The sequence below is a fragment of the Triticum dicoccoides genome, chromosome 4A (assembly GCF_002162155.2).
Source record: "Triticum dicoccoides isolate Atlit2015 ecotype Zavitan chromosome 4A, WEW_v2.0, whole genome shotgun sequence".
Taxonomy (NCBI): domain Eukaryota; kingdom Viridiplantae; phylum Streptophyta; class Magnoliopsida; order Poales; family Poaceae; genus Triticum; species Triticum dicoccoides.
This window is the reverse complement of record NC_041386.1, coordinates 140,427,196-140,439,575: the sequence shown is the minus strand read 5'-3', so window position 1 is coordinate 140,439,575 and position 12,380 is coordinate 140,427,196.

Genomic DNA, 12,380 nt, shown 5'->3' with positions numbered 1-12,380 from the left:
TTCCTCTAGGCCCAAATAATGGTGAAGTGTTATGTAGTCGACGTTCACATAACACCACTAGAGGCTAGACAACATACATCTTATCAAAATATCAAACGAATACCAAATTCACATGACTACTCATAGCAAGACTTCTCCCTTGTCCTCAGGAACGAACGTAATTACTCACAAAGCATATTCATGATCATAATCAGAGGGGGAATAATATGTATATAGGATCTGAACATATGATCTTCCACCAATTAAACCAACTAGCATCAACTACAAGGAGTAAACAACACTACTAGCAACCTACTAGCACCAATCCCGAACTTTGAGACAAGAATTGGATACAAGAGATGAACTAGGGTTTGGATATGGGATGGTGCTTGTGAAGATGTTGATGGAGATTGCCCTCTCCCGATGAGAGGAGCATTGGTGATGACGATGGTGATGATTTCCCCCTCCGGGAGGGAAGTTTCCCTGGCAGAACAGCTCTGCCGGAGCTCTAGATTGGATCTGCCAAGGTTTCGCCTCGTGGTAGCGGAGTCTCGTCCCGAAAAGTTCCCTCCTATTTTTTTCTCATCAAAAGACCTCATATAGGAGAAGATGGGCATCAGAGAGCCACCAGGGGGCCCACGAGGTAGGGGCGCGCCCTAGGGGGGGCGCCCCCCACCCTCGTGAGCAGGGTGTGGGCCCCCTGGCCTTCATCTTTCGCATGGATTTTTCTTTATTTCTTTTAAGATGTTCCGTGGAGTTTCAGGACTTTTGGAGTTGCGCAGAATAGGTCTCTAATATTTGCTCCTGTTCAAGACCAGAATTCCAGCTGCCGGCATTCTCCCTCTTTATGTAAACCTTGTAAAATAAGAGAAAATAGCCATAAGTATTGTGACATAAAGTGAAATAACAGTCCATAATGCGATAAATATCGATATAAAAGCATGATGTAAAATGGACGTATCAACTCCCCCAAGCTTAGACCTCGCTTGTCCTCAAGCGAAAAGCCGATAACAATAAATATGTCATCATGTTTAGTGGTAGAGGCGTCGATAAAAATAAAATACGGACATGAAGGCATCATGATTATTCTCATAACAGCAACATATATAGATTTTGTCATATGATTACTTATGTTCAAGTGATGATCTATTCACAATGCAAAAGTATAAATCATAAACCTTATTGGGCTCCGACAAACTATAATCTCAGTCATTGAATCAATTGCAATTTATCATAACATCAGAAAGAGTCTATGTTAGAGCTAAAAAGCAAGTCCACATACTCAACTATCATTTAGTCCTCCATAATTGTTAACACTCACGCGATACTTGTGGTTACAGAGTTTTAATCGGACACAGAGAAAGCTAGGGGCTTATAGTTTTGCCCCACAACCTTTTACCTCAAGGGTAATGTCAACAATAATGGTGCATGCTCCCCTACATCCAATTAGATATATATATCATGTTCTTTCCAACATGCTGAGCTTGCCAAAGGATAAAATGAAAAAGGAAAGGTGAAGATCACCATGACTCTTGCATAAGGTAAAAGATAATAATAAAGGATAGGCCCTTCGCAGAGGGAAGCAGAGGTTGCCATGCGCTTTTATGGTTGGATATATAAAATCTCAATGCGAAAGAACGTCACTTCATATTGCCCCTTGTGATATGAACCTTTATTATGCAGTCCGTCGCTTTTATTACTTCCACATCACAAGATTGTATAAAGCTTATTTCTCCCACACCATATATATTTAGAGCAATTTTTATTGCTTTGCACCGATGACAACTTACTTGAAGGATCTTACTCAATCCATAGGTAGATATGGTGGACTCTCATGGCAAAACTGGTTTAAGGATATTTGGAAGGACAAGTAGTATTTCTACTTGGTGATGAGAATTTGGCTAGCATAAGGGGGAAAGGCAAGCTCAACAAGTTAGAGGAACCATGACAACATACTTTATCTCAGATATAAGAAAGACATAACTCATTACGTTGTCTTCCTTGTCCAACATCAACTCTTTAGCATGTCATATTTTAATGAGTGCTCCCAATCATAAAAGATGTCAATGATAATATATCTATATGCGAAAACCCCTCTTTCCTTATTACTTCCTATTAATTACAACAATGACCAAAGCTATGTCTGCCAATTCCCAACAACTTTTAATCATCATACTCTTTCTATGTGAAGTCATTACTCTCAATAAGATCAATATGAACTTTTTGTTTCTTTTTATTCTTTTCCTCTTTTCTTTTATTCACCCAAGATCATGGAAAAATAATCGAGCCCTTGACTCAACACTAATCTTTATTATATATAACTCACGGACTCGATTACATAGAGAGATCATAAAGCAAAACTCAAAACTAGATCATGCCATAAACATTATTCTACTAGATCAAGATACTACTGATAGGATCGAACTAAGAAAAATGGTAAAGGTAGGAGTTGTGATGGTGATACGATACCGGGGCACCTCCCCCAAGCTTGGCAGATGCCAAGGGGGGTGCCCATACCCAGATACTCAATTCTTCTTTGTTGGAGAAGAAGGTGGTGGTGATGGATAATCGCACATCGAGCGTAAAAGGTCCTCTAGCTTGCGAATAATGCCCTTGAGTGCGACAATATGCTCCTTCAACAAAATATTTTCTTGTGTGAGATACTTGTTTTGCATACGAGCTAACTCAATCATCTTGAAAGCTTCGATCTCAGTTGGGGTAAGAAGGTTATGATCAAGTTGAAGGATGTCTTTTGCTGCCGGAGCTTGGTCCTCCGTGGCCTTCTTGATCCTTTCATCCTTGTTGACCCTCGTGGGTTCTTCCCTCTTCAGATCTATCTTCATTAGCCAAGCGTCGTTGTCCCCATTGTTGGAGGAGGGAGATGACATGATGCCTAGCCTGGAAAACCCTGACAGAAAACAGCTCAAAACAAGAACAAGAGATTTTTGCGTGATACGGGAGTCAAAACCTTCGGGAGGTTATATAATGAATTTTTACTGACCAAAATACGTAACGTGCAAGAAAACGGAGTCCGGAGGGCACACGAGGCGCTCACGAGGTAGGGGGCGCGCCCAGGGGGTAGGGCGTGCCCACCACCCTCATGGGGCCCTCGTGTCCTTCCCGAACTGCTACTTATTTTTCTATTTTTCTAAATATTCCAAAACGGAGAAATATTGCCTTAAAAATTGTTTTGGAGTCGGTTTACTTACCGTACCACATACCTATTCCTTTTCGGAGTCTGAAACGTTCCGGAACGTGTCCCTTATGTATTCCTCCGGGGTTATGGTTTCAATAATATTGGTTTCAACATTTATGGGATTACCTGAGATATAATGTTTAATTCTTTGACCATTTACCACCTTCGGATTTGTGCCCTCGAAGTTGTTGATTTTTATGGCACCGGAACGATAGACCTCTTCGATAACATAAGGGCCTTCCCATTTAGAGAGAAGTTTTCCTGCAAAAAATCTTAAACGAGAGTTGTATAGCAATACATAATCACCTACATTAAACTCACGCTTTTGTATTCTTTTGTCATGCCATCTTTTAACTTTTTCTTTAAACAACTTGGCATTTTCATAAGCTTGGGTTCTCCATTCATCAAGTGAGCTAATATCAAATAACCTCTTTTCACCGACAAGTTTAAAATCATAGTTAAGCTCTTTAATAGCCCAATATGCCTTATGTTCTAGTTTGAGAGGTAAGTGACATGCTTTTCCATAAACCATTTTATACGGAGACATACCCATAGGATTTTTGTATGCAGTTCTATAAGCCCATAATGCATCATCAAGTTTCTTAGACCAATTCTTTCTAGACCTATTAATAGTCTTTTGCAAAATTAATTTGAGCTCTCTATTGCTCAACTCTACTTGAACACTAGACTGTGGGTGATAAGGGGATGCAATTCTATGATTAACATCATATTTAGCAAGCATTTTACGGAAAGCACCATGAATAAAGTGTGAACCACCATCAGTCATTAAATATCTAGGGACTCCAAACCTCGGGAAAATAACTTCTTTAAGCATTTTAATAGAAGTGTTATGATCAGCACCACTAGTTGGAATAGCTTCTACCCACTTAGTAATGTAATCAACAGCAACTAAAATATGTATGTATCCATTAGAGGCAGGAAAAGGTCCCATATAATCAAAGCCCCAAACATCAAATGGTTCAATAACAAGTGAATAATTCATAGGCATTTCTTGACGTCTACTAATATTACCAATTCTTTGACATTCATCACAAGACAAGACAAACTTACGGGCATCCTTGAAGTGAGTAGGCCAATAAAAACAAGATTGCAATACCTTATGTGCAGTTCTATCTCCAGCGTGGTGTCCTCCATAAGGCTCGGAGTGACACTTGCGTAGGATCTGTTCCTGTTCATGCTCAGGTACACAACGTCTAATAACACCATCTACTCCTTCCTTATAAAGATGTGGGTCATCCCAAAAGTAATGTCTCAAGTCATAGAAAAACTTTTTCTTTTGCTGGTATGTGAAACTAGGTGGTATAAACTTAGCAAATATATAATTAGCATAATCAGCATACCATGGAGTACTACGAGAAGTACTTATAACATTTAATTGTTCATCAAGAAAGTCATTATTAATAGGTAGTGGGTCATGAAGAATATTTTCTAACCTAGATAAGTTGTATGCAACGGGGTTCTCAGCTCCCTTTCTATCAACAATATTCAAATCAAATTCTTGTAGCAAGAGAACCCATCTAATAAGTCTAGGTTTAGCATCTTTCTTTTCCATAAGATATTTAATAGCAGCATGATCAGTGTGAATAGTTACTTTAGAATCAACAATATAAGATCTGAACTTATCACAAGCAAATACAACTGCTAAAAGCTCTTTTTCAGTAGTAGCATAATTTCTTTGAGCATTGTCTAGAGTCTTACTAGCATAATGAATAACATTTAATTTCTTATCAACTCTTTGACCTAGAACAGCACCTACAGCATAATCACTAGCATCACACATAATTTCAAAGGGTAAATTCCAATCAGGTGGCTGAACAATAGGTGCAGAGACTAATGCTTTCTTAAGTATTTCAAATGCTTCTACACAATCATCATCAAAGACAAATGGTATATCTTTTTGCAATAAATTAGTCAGAGGCCGAGAAATTTTTGAGAAGTCCTTAATGAACTTCCTGTAAAATCCGGCGTGACCAAGGAAACTTCTTATACCTTTGATGTCCTTGGGACATGGCATCTTTTCAATAGCATCAACCTTGGCTTTATCAACTTCAATACCTCTTTCAGAAACTTTGTGCCCCAAGACAATACCTTCATTAACCATAAAGTGGCACTTTTCCCAATTCAAGACAAGATTAGTTTCTTCACATCTCTGCAAAACTCGATCAAGATTGCTCAAGCAATCGTCAAAAGAGGAACCATAGACGGAAAAGTCGTCCATGAAAACCTCACAAATCTTTTCACAGAAGTCAGAGAATATAGCCATCGTGCATCTTTGAAAGGTAGCAGGTGCATTACATAAACTAAAAGGCATACGTCTATAAGCAAAAGTACCAAAAGGGCATGTAAAAGTAGTCTTTGATTGATCTTTAGCCGACACAGGTATTTGAGAGAAACCAGAATAACCATCTAAAAGCAATAGTGTGTATGTTTGCATAATCTTTCTAGCATTTGATCAATAAAAGGTAAGGGGTAATGATCTTTCTTAGTAGCTTTATTTAATTTGCGGAAATCAATTACCATCCTATAACATGTGATAATTCTTTATGGAATCAATTCGTCTTTATCATTAGGAACAACAGTAATACCTCCCTTCTTAGGGACACAATGGACGAGACTTACCCACTCACTATCAGCAACGGGATAAATTATACCTGCCTCCAGAAGCTTGAGTATTTCTTTTCTTACCACTTCTTTCATTTTAGGATTCAGACGTCGTTGAGGATCACGAACTAATTTGGCATCTGCTTCCAAATTTATTTTATGTTGGCATAGAGTGGGAGTAATGCCCTTAAGATCATCAAGAGTATATCCAATAGCAGCACGATGCTTCTTCAGAGTTTTCAATAATCTTTCTTCTTCATGCTCTGAAAGGATAGCACTAATAATAACATGATATATCTTCTTTTCATCAAGATAAGCATATTTAAGATTATCAGGCAAAGGTTTAAGCTCAAACACGGGATCACCCTTGGGTGGAGGAGGATCCCCTAAAATTTCAATAGGCAAATTGTGTTTCAGAATAGGTTCCTGTTTAAAGAATACTTCATCTATTTCCCTTCTTTCATTCATGAACATATCATTTTCATGGTCTAGCAAATAGTGTTCTAATGGATCACTAGGAGGTACGGCAATACAAGCAAGACCAATAATTTCATCCTTGCTAGGTAATTCTACCTCACGATGTTGTTTACTAAATTTAGAGAAATTAAACTCATGAACCATATCATCCAAGCCAACAGTAACAACATTCTTTGTGCAATCTATGGTAGCATTGACAGTATTTAAGAAGGGTCTACCAAATATAATGGGACAAAAGCTATCTTATGGGGAACCAAGAACAAGAAAATCAGTAGGATATTTAGTTTTCCCACACAAGACTTCAACATCTCTAACAATTCCCATTGCTGAAATAGTATCTCTATTGGCAAGTTTAATTGTGACATCAATATCTTCTAACTCAGCAGGTGCAATTTCATTCTTAATTTCTTCATATAAAGTATGTGGTATAACACTAGCACTAGCACCCATATCACATAAGACATGATAACAATGATCTCCTATTTTAACAGAAATAACAGGCACGCCTACCACGGGTCTATGTTTATCTTTAGCACAAGGTTTAGCAATTCTAGCAGTTTCACCTTCGAACTGAATAACATGCCCATCAATATTATTAGATAAGAGATCTTTAACAATAGCAATATTAGGTTCTACTTTAACTTGTTCAGGAGGTGTATAAGTTCTAATATTGTTTTTATGAACAACAGTTGAAGCTTTAGCATGATCCTTTATTCTAACAGGGAAAGGTGGTTTCTCAATATAAGAAGTAGGAACAATAGGATCACTATAAGTGACAGTCTTTTCTTCAACTTTAATAGGTGCAGCTACTTTTACTTCTATGGGAGGATGATATTTAAACCACTTCTCCTTAGGGAGATCAACATAATTAGCAAAAGATTCACAGAAAGAAGCTACTATCTCAGAGTCAAGTCCATATTTAGTGCTAAACTTACGGAAAATTTTGGTATCCATAAAAGATTTAACACAATCAAACTTAGGTGTCAAACCTGACTCCTTACCTTCGTCGAGGTCCCAATCTTCAGAGTTGCGTTTAATTCTATCCAGTAAATTCCATCTGAATTCAATAGTCTTCGTCATAAAAGAGCCAGCACAAGAAGTATCGAGTATGTTGCGATTGTTTTCAGAAAGCCGAGCATAAAAACTTTGCATAATTATTTCTCTCTGGAGCTCATGATTGGGGCATGAATATAACATTGATTTAAGCTCCCCCAAGCTTGAGCAATGCTTTCTCCTTCGCGAGGCCAGAAATTATATATATAATTGCGATCACAATGAACAAGATGCATAGGGTAATACTTTTGATGAAATTCCAACTTCAATCTTTTATCGTCCCATGATCTCATATCATCACATTGCCTATACCATACCAATGCGTCTCCCTTCAAAGAAAAAGGGAAGACCTTCTTCTTAGCAACATCATCGGGTATACCTGCAAGCTTAAACAATCCACAAACTTCATCCACATATATTAAGTGCTCATCAGGATGCTTTGTTCCATCTCTTGTAAAAGGATCAGCTAGCAGTTTTTCTATCATACCCGAAGGATACTCATCAGGAATTTCATTTTCAATAGGTTCAGTAGGTTGAGGAGCAGCTCTTTGCTCTACTGGATGGGGTGAAGATACCCCGAACAAGCCCCTCAGAGAATTACTTTCCATAGTAACAAGTGACAATAAATTTCAGCACACTATATAAATTTTTCCTTACCAAATTCCACCTACCAAAGGCGCTACACTCCCCGGCAATGGCGCCAGAAAAGAGTCTTGATGACCCACAAGTATAGGGGATCTATCGTAGTCCTTTCGATAAGTAAGAGTGTCGAACCCGACGAGGAGCAGAAGGAAATGATAAGCGGTTTTCAGCAAGGTATTCTCTGCAAGTACTGAAATAAGTGGTAACAGATAGTTTTGTGATAGGATAAATTGTAACGAGCAACAAGTAACAAAAGTAAATAAAGTGCAGCAAGGTGGCCCAATCCTTTTGTAGCAAAGGACAAGCCGGAACAAACTCTTATAATAGGAAAAGCGCTCCCAAGGACACATGGGAATATCGGCAAGCTAGTTTTCATCACGTTCATATGATTCGCGTTCGATACTTTGATAATTTGATATGTGGGTGGACCGGTGCTTGGGTGCTGTTCTTACTTGAAAAAGCATCCCACTTATGATTAACCTCTATTGCAAGCATCCGCAACTACAACAAAAGTATTAAGGTAAACCTAACCATAGCATGAAACATATGGATCCAAATCAGCCCCTTACGAAGCAAGGCATAAACTAGGGTTTAAGCTTCTGTCACTCTAGCAACCCATCATCTACTTATTACTTCCCAATGCCTTCCTCTAGGCCCAAATAATGGTGAAGTGTTATGTAGTCGACGTTCACATAACACCACTAGAGGCTACACAACATACATCTTATCAAAATATCAAACGAATACCAAATTCACATGACTACTCATAGCAAGACTTCTCCCTTGTCCTCGGGAATGAACGTAATTACTCACAAAGCATATTCATGTTCATAATCAGAGGGGGAATAATATGTATATAGGATCTGAACATATGATCTTCCACCAATTAAACCAACTAGCATCAACTACAAGGAGTAATCAACACTACTAGCAACCTACTAACACCAATCCCGGACTTTGAGACAAGAATTGGATACAAGAGATGAACTAGGGTTTGGAGATGAGATGGTGCTGGTGAAGATGTTGATGGATATTGCCCTCTCCCAATGAGAGGAGCGTTGGTGATGACGATGGTGATGATTTCCCCCTCCGGGAGGGAAGTTTCCCCGGCAGAACAGCTCTGCCGGAGCTCTAGATTGGATCCGCCAAGGTTCCTCCTCGTGGCGGTGGAGTCTCGTCCCGAAAAGTTCCCTCCTATTTTTTTCTCATCGAAAGACCTCATATAGGAGAAGATGGGCATCAGAGAGCCACCAGGGGGGCCACGAGGTAGGGGACGCGCCCCCCACCCTCGTGAGCAGGGTGTGGCCCCCCTGGCCTTCATCTTTGGCGTCGATTTTTCTTTATTTCTTTTAAGACGTTCCGTGGAGTTTCGGGACTTTTGGAGTTGCGCGAAATAGGTCTCTAATATTTGCTCCTTTTCCAGACCAGAATTTCAGCTGCCAGCATTCTCCCTCTTTATGTAAACCTTGTAAAATAAGAGAAAATAGCCATAAGTATTGTGACATAAAGTGAAATAACAGTCCGTAATGCGATAAATATTGATATAAAAGCATGATGCAAAATGGACGTATCATAGTATCGTCATCGTCTCACCAATTATTGCTTCCACGACTATCGCTACCGCTTAGTGATAAAGTAAAGCAGTTACATGGAGATTGCATTTCATACAATAAAGCAACAACCATAAGGCTCCTGCCAGTTGCCGATAACTTTTACAAAACATGATCATCTCATACAACAATATATATCTCATCATGTCTTGACCATATCACATCACAACATGCCCTACAAAAACAAGTTAGACGTCCTCTACTTTGTTGTTGCAAGTTTTACGTGGCTGCTACGGGCTTCTATCAAGAACCATTCTTACCTACGCATCAAAACCACAACGATTTTTCATCAAGTGTGTTGTTTTAACCTTCAACAAGGACCGGCCATAGTCAAACTCGATTCAACTAAAGTTGGAGAAACAGACACCCGCCAGCCACCTGTGTGCGAAGCACGACGGTACAACTAGTCTCGTGAACGCGGTCATGTAATGTTGGTCCGGGCCGCTTCATCCAACAATACCTCCGAATCAAAGTAAGACGTCGGTGGTAAGCAGTATGACTATTATCGCCCACAGCTCTTTGTGTTCTACTCGTGCATATAACATCTACACATAGACCTGGCTCGGATGCCACTGTTGGGGAACATAGTAATTCAAAAGAATTCCTACGATCACACAAGATCTAACTAGGAGATGCATAGCAACGAGAGGGGAGAGTTTGTCCATGTACCCTCGTAGACCGAAAGCGGAAGCGTTTAGTAACGCGGTTGATGTAGTCGAACGTCTTCATGATCCACCCGATTCAAGCACCGAATGTACGGCACCTCCGTGTTCAGCACATGTTCAGCACGATGACGTCCCTCGAGCTCTTGATCCAATTGAGGACGAGGGAGAGTTCTGCCAGCACGACAGCATGGCGACGGTGATGATGAAGTTACCGATGCAGGGCTTCACCTAAGCAGTACGACAATATGACCGACGTGTTGAACTATGGAAGGGGGCACCGCACGTGGCTAAGAGATTGTCTGTTGTGCTATTGGGGTGCCCCCTGGCCACGTATATAAAGGAGGGAGTGATAGAGGAGGCCGACTAGGAGGGGCGCGCCAAGGGGGGGAGTCCTACTTGGACTCCTAGTCCAAGTAGGATTCGCCCCCCCCCCCTTTTCCTTTCTTCCACCGGAGGGAAAGGAAGGAGGGGGCCACGCCCCCACTCCTTTTCCAATTCAATTTGGGCAGGGGGAGGCGCGCTCCACCTCGTGACCCTTCTTCCCTCTCTCCACTAAAGCCCACTAAGGCCCATTAACTTCCCCGGGGGGTTCCAGTAACCTCCCGGTACTCCGGAAAAATGCCCGAACCACTCGGAACCATTTTGATGTCCAAATGCAACCTTCCAATATATGAATCTTTACCTCTCCACCATTCACTACAAGAAATATGTCAACTTGTGACCCTCACTATTGGCCGCTGAAAGGTCATAGTTTTTCATTTGCGACCTTTTTGTGACCAAAAACAGAAGGTCAAAAGCTGGTGGTCGTAAACTGAAATTAACGACCTTATCTTAGAAGGTCGTTGAACCCATGACCTTCTGTTTTGGTCACTGGTTGTCTGCCCAGGCCACGTCGGATCTGACGTGGCAAAATTGCGACCAATTGAAAAGGTTGTTGATTAAAATCAGCCCGGTCCAATTAGGGGTTTTACATGGGCCGAGCCCATTAATTCAGCCCATTTTATGTTTTTTCAGTTAATTTTCACTAGCTACATGGGCCTAGCCCAACATGGCCTTTTTTGTTTTCTAAGCCTTTTCCATTTTCTGGGCCTCAGCCTTTTCGCGGTCCATTTTCTATTTTTGAGACTTTTTTTGTTCCATCTTTGTCTAGCATTGTTTGGGCCAAAGCCTCTTCCAGCCCATCAATATTTTCAGCCCACTAATTCAAAGGACTGGACAACAGAGAAATAGATGAGTTTTTTTATTTTGCTATCAAAGCAATATTTGTTTCGCCGTACAATCATATATCATATGTACATCTTCATCAGGTTATCTATACATAAGCAACAGCAACTAAAAGAATGCCATCTATATCAAACGACAGCGAAGCAACAAAGAAGATATACTGCCATCACAACTCCAATGGAATCTACAGAATACTCCAATAATTAGAGTACACAACTGAGATGCTGGAAAGAACATTGCGCAGGCAGGATAAACTACTCCATCTCGGACCGATCCTTGGACTTTGCTTGAATGGAGGACTTGACACTGTTACTGTCCAGTATCCTGCCATATAATCTCTTGCGGTCCTTTATGTATCGAGTCTGAAAGATATATATTTTTTGTGAGCAGTCAGCACAGCAAAATCAACCAGAAACAATACAAGATGACTTTGATTTAGACATTTCAAACCATGCATGTTCAAAACATAAATTAGTACTAGTTCTCTATATATGGTGTTCATTGATTTCAGCATGATATATATGGACTTTGAATGTAAACAAGCAGCTAGATTTAATTTCATGCCAAAATTTCTAGATAAGGCACAGATTAGATGATGGTTTAAACTGTAGCACCAAACTGTAAAAACAAGCACAGATTAGAGGATGGTTTCAAAAAAATTACCTTCCTTAAAACTGAAACCCAAACATTAATTCTCAGTTCAATTCTTCCACCAACTTAATTATATCAAGGTTAACCGAACTAGTAGTTTTGTCTAGTTTTGCTCAAGCAGGTGTTTGTCAGGTGATTCACCGAGAGTTTATCAAAACATGGCAACGATTAGTGGGATATTTTATTCCCAACACAACACACAATGTCAAGAGAGCAGGTGTTTGCTACTGGTACTGGTAGTGGTAGTGGAGAAAAGAGAAA